The sequence below is a fragment of the Giraffa tippelskirchi genome, chromosome 4 (assembly GCF_054371585.1).
Source record: "Giraffa tippelskirchi isolate mGirTip1 chromosome 4, T2T-mGirTip1v1.2.pri, whole genome shotgun sequence".
NCBI classification, from domain to species: domain Eukaryota; kingdom Metazoa; phylum Chordata; class Mammalia; order Artiodactyla; family Giraffidae; genus Giraffa; species Giraffa tippelskirchi.
In genome coordinates this window covers 60,048,409-60,057,319 of record NC_137278.1, presented here as the reverse complement: position 1 = coordinate 60,057,319, position 8,911 = coordinate 60,048,409, and the positions used below count along the sequence as shown (strand labels likewise).

General features: G+C 44.4%; 1 pseudogene; it reads right to left on the bottom strand.

Annotated features, from left to right (window-relative positions):
* Window positions 1-371: 371 nt before the first annotated feature.
* Window positions 372-701, bottom strand: LOC145544495 (bublin coiled-coil protein pseudogene; annotated as a pseudogene).
* Window positions 702-8,911: the final 8,210 nt, after the last annotated feature.

The window sequence follows — 8,911 nt, the reverse complement described above, 5'->3', positions numbered from 1 at the left end:
CCAACAAAAGTCTGTATAGTCAAAGCTATGAGTTTTTCCAGTAGTCATGTATGGATGTGAGAGTTGGACCATAAAGAAAGCTGAGTGCTCAAGAATTGATGCTTCAGAACTATGGTGTTGGAGAAGACTTTTTTTTTTCTTTTTGGTGTTGGAGACCTGTTTAATGTGGACACTCAAGGTCTGGGCAGAGTGGGGAGCATCCGGGAGTTGGGCAGGCAGGCATGGTGAGTGAGCTGCTGGCCCACATCTGGCTCCAGGAGAGGATGCTGGGAGGTGGGGGCTGGCCCAGGCACACCAAGGGAAGTACCAGAAAGGTGGCCTAGGCAAGCAGACCCCCAAGAAGATCTGTCGGCCAGCCCTTGAGAAGATATCTAAGCCAGGTGGTGAGTGTTCACGCCAGAGCCTGGCCCAGCAAGGCAGGGTTGGGGCCTGGCTGGGGGCTCCCAGAGCCTAGGGGCTGGCATTGCTGGGGGTCTCCCAAGCTGCTGCTGGAACTCAAGACGCGTCTGCCAGTTGGATTCAAGCACTTCCTGAAAGCGGGCATGGAGGTGGTCATTCTTCTCCTCCAGGTGGTCCAGACAGGAGTTGATCTGGTCCAACATGGAGTTTATGGCAGCATATTCTGCTTCCCTGAAGCCGTCTTCCTCGCCTTCTGTGGCTGCCTCCAGCGGCATGCCCAGGTCCCTGTTGGGGCTCAACATTGGGGGCTCGGGTGCCGCAAGGGCCATGAGAGGATGGGACGCTGCGACGATCTTGCCGAGAGCTGGCGCAGGACGGAAGGTGGAGGCAGTGAATGGAATTCTGGGCCAGAAGGCAGAGAAGAGTCTTGAGAGTCCCTTGGACAGCAAGGAGATCAAACCAGTCAATTCTAAAGGAAATCAACCCTGAATATTCATTGGAAGGACTGGTGCTGAAGCTGAAGCTCCAATACTTTGGCCACCTGACTTGAGTGAATTCATTGGAAAAGACCCTGATGCTGGGAAAGATTGAAGGCAAAAAGAGAAGGGGGACACAGAGGATGAGATGGTTGGATGGCATCACCAACTCAATGGACGAGTCTGAGCAAACCCCAAGAGATAGTGAAGATCAGGGAAGCCTGGCGTGCTGCAGTCCATGGGGTCGCAAAGAGTCGGACATGACTTAGTGACTGAATAACAACAATACGCATCCTTTAGCAGAGTTACAGAATCTTAGAGAAGAATGCAGCCTGACACATCATCTTAGTTGCAGCACCCTTAGTTCTTCAGGTGAGGAATCTGAGTGCAGACTGAGGATTCACCATCCTCAGATCAGAGATCCTGCCTCCAGGCCATGCAGCCTCATAAGCTTCTAGAGGGCAAGCTCCCAGTCTGCTCTTCTCCCCATTCTCTCCAGAGCCTCCCTGGTGGGTCTCCCCAAAAAGGAGCATGAAAGAGCTGGTGAATGAAATTCCTGCTGCCATACTGATTTACGTTCGCCGACTAGTCTGAGGCTATAAGTTCTCTTTTTAGTATTTCCACAGTATGTAACTTTCTCCAAAGTAAATTACCTATTATTTAAAGGCCAGGTGGTCCTTGTCTCACCTTTTTCTCTCTTCCTCTATTTCCCTTCTCTTTAAACTGAATCCTTTGTGAAGGTAATAGACATCTTCCTTAATTGTGACAGTTTTTCTTCACAATTGTCACACCACAGACTTTCAGTCCAAGGTCCCAAATTCTGGATCCTGTTCCAGGGAAGGACAGATAAAATCGATGGCCAGGAGAAAGCCTGCAGAGGGATGGAAGCAGGAACCCTGCCACTCTCTGAGTCCTGGTCCTTATATATCGGACTGTACCACACCCCATGCTCTGCAGAGGCCACGGCAGCCCTCATTTTCTTTCAAGTCTAATATTATCAGGTTTTGTCTGCTTCACTCTCAGAGTTTTTAATCAAAATATCTTTTTCTTTTAAACAAGGCCAGGAAGTGGCCACTGTCACTTATTAGTAAAGCCACCTGAGACCGCACCAGCAGGTATACAGTGTGTGTTGAGTTCAGGGGTAACATCAGCTTGGGGTATATAGGGATATCTTTATAGAGGAAATGGGATTTGAAATGGGCCTGAAAAGACAAATTGGATTTGGACAGTGTTTCAAGTGGGGAAGGAGACAAAGTGACAGGAATAAAATCCAACACGGCAGGAGGCAATTAACCAGGACTGAGGATGAACAATGCACCTTTAGATGTCCACCAGTGACACAGTAAAGAAGGGTTTCCTACCATCACTCGGGTGAGTTGGGAAATGGGGGCTGAGCAGGAAGAGAAGGATGGAAGGTGGGGAAACCTCTGGGAGGTAAAAGCAACCAAATGTTATTCCAGAGGCCCCGACCCTAAGGCAGAGGACCATCATAAAGCTGCTGAAGAGTGTTGGGATGGGCCCTAGGGACATCTCCCTGCCTGCGTCCCCCTCCCCGCCAGCACCCGCCACAGAAGGGATCATGAAATATTAATTCTCTCTGATCTGGGGCCACCCAGGCAGGATCATGTCACATGATACTTTGATGACCACAATTTAGGCAACACAGTCTGGCTGTGAAGGAAGAACTCCTGTCCCAGCCCAAAGGTGCTCATGTTACAAGAAGGAACAGGAAGTAGGACTCAGAAATCTACCATGAGATCCCCTGAATGCTCCAGGGTTCCCTGAGAGCCTGTACTGCCTTTGCGGGATAGACAGGCATCTACTACCTCTCAGCCATTCCTCATCGCCACTAACGTGAGCTGTTCTTCTGTGTATGGTGTCACTCCAGAACTAATAAAATGTGAAAGTCTAATTGTATTAGCAATTTCCCATCATATTCTATTAATATGTATCATATTGGTATCCATTTTCACTAATGTGACATGAAAGGCAGTAATGTGATTACTTTTTTAGTGAAAACAAATGTTAATGTAATTAAATGTTGACCACATAGGCTGGGAGGTACAGCAACCAGTAGGTATTTGAGACTTTCTTCCTCTAGAAAAAAAGGAGGAGGTGGAGGAAGAGGGAGGCGTCAATCAGAATTAGGAAAAAAATATTTTAAGTGTGCCATGAAAAGTCATGGTCAAAACCTGCCAATAACAGAGCTCTTCTCTAGGACAGTGCCTGGCACATTTTATGTTAACAGGGAGACTATAGCATATAGAGATAAGACATAATTGTTGACATCAGAGTCTTCTCTGATGCAGTATGGCTTCATACTCTGGATTTTTCTAGCTGAGAACGTTGGGCAAATTAATTTCTTAAAGCCTCATTCTCAGTATTTGAATAATGGAGATAATAATAGCACCAAGCTCAGAGGTTCTTGTTAGAATTAAATGAGATTATGCTTATAATGCACTTAGCTCTGTGGCTGGCACATAGTAAATGCTCATAAAATATTAGAAAGTACTGCTGTGGTGCACAAAGGAGTAGACTAAAGTTTTTGTCCAATGATCCTAGATCCTGTTCAAGCATGTAGCCCCCTGGAATATGCCTTCATTGTCCTGGAATAATCTTTGTTAGAATGAGTGAGCTTTTAGGCTCAAATTTCCAAACAGATCAAGTGAGGGGAGGGTGCAGCGTTGTTTTTTGTTGTTATTGCTTTCATCCAGGTCCTTTGTCCCTTCTTCTTGCTAATTCAGAAGTGAAAACCCAAAGCCCTTTTCTAATGCCTGCCAGAAAATAAGGTAAATATTTAGTAGCAGACTCAGCTTTTTCCAGGGATGAAGAGGGTAAGAACTGACCACCTCTGACACCAGTTAGGTGGTCAGTGTCCAAACAAGATGTGGCAGGTGAGCCTTTCAGGGTCTCTTCTCCACCAGGGCTCCTTGAGGAGGAAAGCCAGGGACAAGGGAGAGGTCCAGGGGGCTCTTGGTGCTTGTCTCCCAGTGGGACTAGCACAAAACAACATGGATTCTGGCTTCCAAAGACTCCCAGAGCAATTTCTGCCCGGAGTGGCACCATGTCATTTCCCAGCTCCCTTCTGACTGCAAGAGCCTCTGGTTCCACAACACTCACCCGAATGAATCAACCTACTCAGTCATCAAGCTCAACTTCTAACAAGCAACTCAAAACTTTTCCATCTTCTGGCATCCCTAAAGAAGAACTTGCCCTAGGGTATTTGGAAAGTGTGCCTATGAAGTAAGATTGGACTTGTCCAAGGTACCTAGTGTCCTTCAGTTCCAGTACATGATCAAACTTTCATTTTGACATCAAAGATCCCAGTAGTCATGTATGAATGTGAGAGTTGGACCATAAAGAAGGCTGAGTGCCAAAGAATTGATGCTTTTGAACTCTGGTTCTGGAGAAGGTTCTTGAGAGTCGCTTGGACAGCAAGGAGAGCAAATCAGTCAATCTTAAAGGAAATCAACCCTGAATATTTATTGGCAAGACTGATGCTGAAGCTCCAATACTTCGGCCTCCTGATACAAAGAGCTGACTCATTGGAAAAGACCCTAATGCTGGGAAAGATTGAAGGCAGGAGGAGAAGGAGACAACAGAAGATAAGATGGTTGGATGGCATCACTGACTCAATAGACATGAGTCTAAGCAAACTCTAGGAGATGGTGAAGGACAGAGAAGCCTGGCGTGCTGCAGTCCATGGGGTCACAAAGAGTTGGACCCAACTGAGTGACTGAACAACAATATACTTGGAGCCTTATGTAATTTAGCATTATATTGGACTGCTCTTTTCATAAATGAGGTTTATTTATTAAGCGTAATGCTCAGCACTGTATTTAATACTCACATCAACCCTCTGAGATAGGCACAGTAACTCCACTTTACAGATAAGGCAGCTGAGATTCAGAGAACAGCCAGTAGGTGGAGAACCAAGAGTTAAATCCAATATTTCTCCCCAGAGAACCACCTGTCTTTGTAGGAAAATGCCTTTTATTGCCAGGGTTACTAGAAGCTCACTGAAGGCAGGATTTGCCTTTGACCATCTCCAATGAAATCGGGAGATCTGGGTTTCATTCCTGTCTCCGCTTCTCACCAATGTCATGAACATGAACTGTCACATGACTGCTCCAAGCAGGGTAGCCATATGATTTATAGTCCAGATCATGACACATCTGAGACTGAAAGGGAGAACTAATTAGACAGGATGCTGGCACAACAGACACATCAGGGCTATCCTAAGGATATGGCAACGTGTGTTCCCTCAGAGGCTCACACACTCATTTGCCAAACACTGCAAAGTAGGGAGGTGGGATGAAACATCAAGGTTACCTCCAGGACTGAAAACTTGGATTCCTTGAGTATAGTAAGGTGGTGGGGGTGGGGGAGGCGAGGAAGAATATATTCATTTTGACAGGTAACCAGAAACACAAAATGGTGAATATTGAATACTGAGTGAAGGGTGCACAGTAAGCAAGTGATATGACAGGAGGGCATTTGTTTTAATTCTGAAAAACACTACAAGATACATAAAAGAAAAACAATCTCTAGAGAAGAACTGTACAAAAAAGATCTTCATGATCCAGATAATCACGATGGTGTGTTCACTTACCTAGAGCCAGACATTCTGGAATGTGAAGTCAAGTGGGCCTTAGAAAGCATCACTAAGAACAAAGCAAGTGGAGGTGATGGAAATCCAGTTGAGCTATTTCAAATCCTGAAATATGATGCTGTGAAAGTGCTGCACTCGATATGCCAGCAAATTTGGAAAACTCAGCAGTGGCCACAGGACTGGAAATGGTCAGTTTTCGTTCCAATCCCAAAGAAAGGCAATGCCAAAGAATGCTCAAACTACCACACAATTGGACTCACCTCACATGCTAGTAAAGTAATGCTCAAAATTCTCCAAGCCAGGCTTCAGCAATACATGAACCGTGAACTTCCAAATGTTCAAGCTGATTTTAGAGAAGGCAGAGGAACAAGAGATCAAATTGCCAATATCTGCTGGATCATCGAAAAAGCAAGAGAGTTCCAGGAAAACATCTATTTCTGCTTTATTGACTATGCCAAAGCCTTTGACTGTGTGGATCACAACAAACTGTGGAAAATTCTGAAAGAGATGGGAATACCAGACCATCTGACCTGTCTCTTGAGAAACCTGTATGCAGGTCAGGAAGCAACAGTTAGAACTGGACATGGAACAACAAACTGCTTCCAAATAGGAAAAGGAGTACGTCAAGGCTGTATATTGTCACCCTGCTTATTTAACTTATATGCAGAGTACATCATGAGAAAAGCTGGGCTCGAAGAAACACAAGCTGGAATCAAGATTGCTGGGAGAAATATCAATAACCTCAGATATGCAGATGACACCACCCTTATGGCAGAAAGTGAAGAAGAACTAAAGAGCTTCTTGATGAAAGTGAAAGAGGAGAGTGAAAAAGTTGGCTTAAAGCTCAACGTTCAGAAAACTAAGATCACGGCATCTGGTCCCATCACTTCATGGGAAATAGATGAGGAAACAGTGGAAACAGTGTCAGACTTTATTTTTTTGGGCTCCAAAATCACTGCTGATGGCGATTGCAGCCATGAAATTAAAAGACGCTTACTCCTTGGAAGGAAGGTTATGGCCAACCTAGACAGCATATTTAAAAGCAGAGACATTACTTTGCCAACAGAAGTCCGTCTAGTCAAGGCTATGGTTTTTCCAGTGGTCATGTATGGATGTGAGAGTTGGATGGTGAAGAAAGCTGAGCACCGAAGAATTGATGCTTTTGAACTCTGGTGTTGGAGAAGACTCTTGAGAGTCCCTTGGACTGCAAGGAGATCCAATCAATCCATCCTAAAAGAGATCAATCCTGGGTGTTCATTGGAAGGACTGATGTTGAAGCTGAAACTCCAGTACTTTGGCCACCTCATGCGAAGAGTTGACTCACTGGAAAAGACCCTAATGCTGGGTAGGATTGGGGACAGGAGGAGAAGGGGATGACAGATCATGAGATGGTTGGATGGCATCACTGACTCGATGGACATGGGTTTGGGTAGATTCCAGGAGTTGGTTATGGACAGGGAGGCCTGGCGTGCTGCGATTCATGGGGTTGCAGAGTCGGACACGACTGAGTGACTGAAATGAACTGAACTGAATCTCACTGACTATAGCCCTCTTGGTACATTTTTGTTCCTTGATTTGTACCTATGTTTAGACAACATAACTACATATAAACATACATCCTTGAAAAAATCTTAAAAGAGCTGGGTATAGTTAGCAGCTCTGGTTTTTCATTGCTGCTTCAAGGATTTGTCCCTTTCTCTCATAGACCCATGTGTGCATATGCTCAGTCGTTCTGACATGTCTGACTCTTTGCAATCCCATGGACTGTAGCCCTCCAGGTTCCTCTGTCCATGGAATTTTCCAAGGAAGAATGCTGGATTGGGTTGCCATTCCCTACTCCAGGGGATCTTCCTGAGCCAGGAATCGAACCCAAGTCTCTTGTGTCTCCTGCAATGGCAGGTGGATTCTTTAACACTGCGCCACCTGGGAAACTCAGTGATTCACCTTTAATAAAGTTGCTCCAGCTTAACTCTACACGGGTGTTACTACCATAAGAAAATAAAAGAAAAAATATATATATACATCTTTTTTTAATCAAAGAGTGACACTGTCAGCTTGCACTGTGCTTATTCTCACGTCTGCATATAAAGACTTATCTCATAAGATAATGAGGGTTTCCCAGGTGACACAGTGGTAAAGAATCTGCCTGCTAATGCAGGAGACACAGGAGACCCAGGTTCCATCCCTGGGTCGGGAAGATCTCCTGGAGTAGACAGACAATGGCAAACTACTCTAGTATTCTTGCCTGGAGAATCCCAAGGACAGAGGAGCCTGGCAGGCTACAGTCCATGGGGTCATAAAGAGTAGGCCATCACAGCACAGCACACAACACAATAAGGTAACTTCCCATCACATGGATGAAGCTGTATATCTCACCATTTTCCCTCTCACTGGACATTTAAGTTGCGATCAACTACTTCATAACCAACTATAAAGGATGCCACTATACATACGTCATTATACAGACACAATACTCCTGCTATATTATACTTTTAGGTACTTAATATGATTATTTTAAATTCTAAGAAATTCAGTCCAACCACTAACCAGAGAGGCTGTACCAATACACCCATATCCACCCACACTGTATGAGTCTGCCCATTTTCCGGCATGCTTGCCAGCATCAAATTGTCTCCATTTTTTCAAATCTCCCAGGTTAAAAAAAGTATATGTTACTGATTAATTAATATTTTTCTAATAACTTGTGAGGCTTTCTTCTCAAATGTTTATCAGCCATTTTTTTTCTGTAAAAATACAAAGCACGTTTTCCCCTACTTTTTCTATCTGTTGTCCTTTACTTTTTGCTTCATAAAACCTCTTTATATACTAAGAATATTAATCCTTTGTATGTGATACAAATATCTTTTCCCAAAAGTTGGTCATTTGTCTTGTGAGTTGGTTTATATCATCTTTTGTCAAGTACCAAACTTTGTGCTTTTGAGTGTTATATTTCATTCTTCTTTCTCCAAGGCCTCTGGGGTTCCTATCTTCCTTGGAAAAGTATCCTAACCCCAAAATTTATCAGAAATATTATCCACAGAAGTTCTGAGGATGGAAATCAATCAGAAACAGGGCTGGGTAGGAGCCAGGTCTCATCTGCCCGGTGGGATTCCTGGCAAGGCCAGGGGAACACGTGCATCAAGACTGCTCCACTTCACTCCCCAAAAGGCCCAAAGGGCAGAGAAGAGTGAATCCACCCTGCCAGGGCTCTGGGGGCCTAGCTAAGTTCTTAGAAATCCCAGGCTTTGAGGATTCATTAGAATTTTGTTTTCTACTTCATAATTTGCTGAGATGTATTTTGCCATAAAAGTGATATTTTGATTACTAGCAAATGAAATCATTTAACTTCCCCTCCTTGAAATCATACACCAGATTTATTTGGCAATACTGGGTATCTCCAGCAGTATCTAAACCTCAGTTCTTG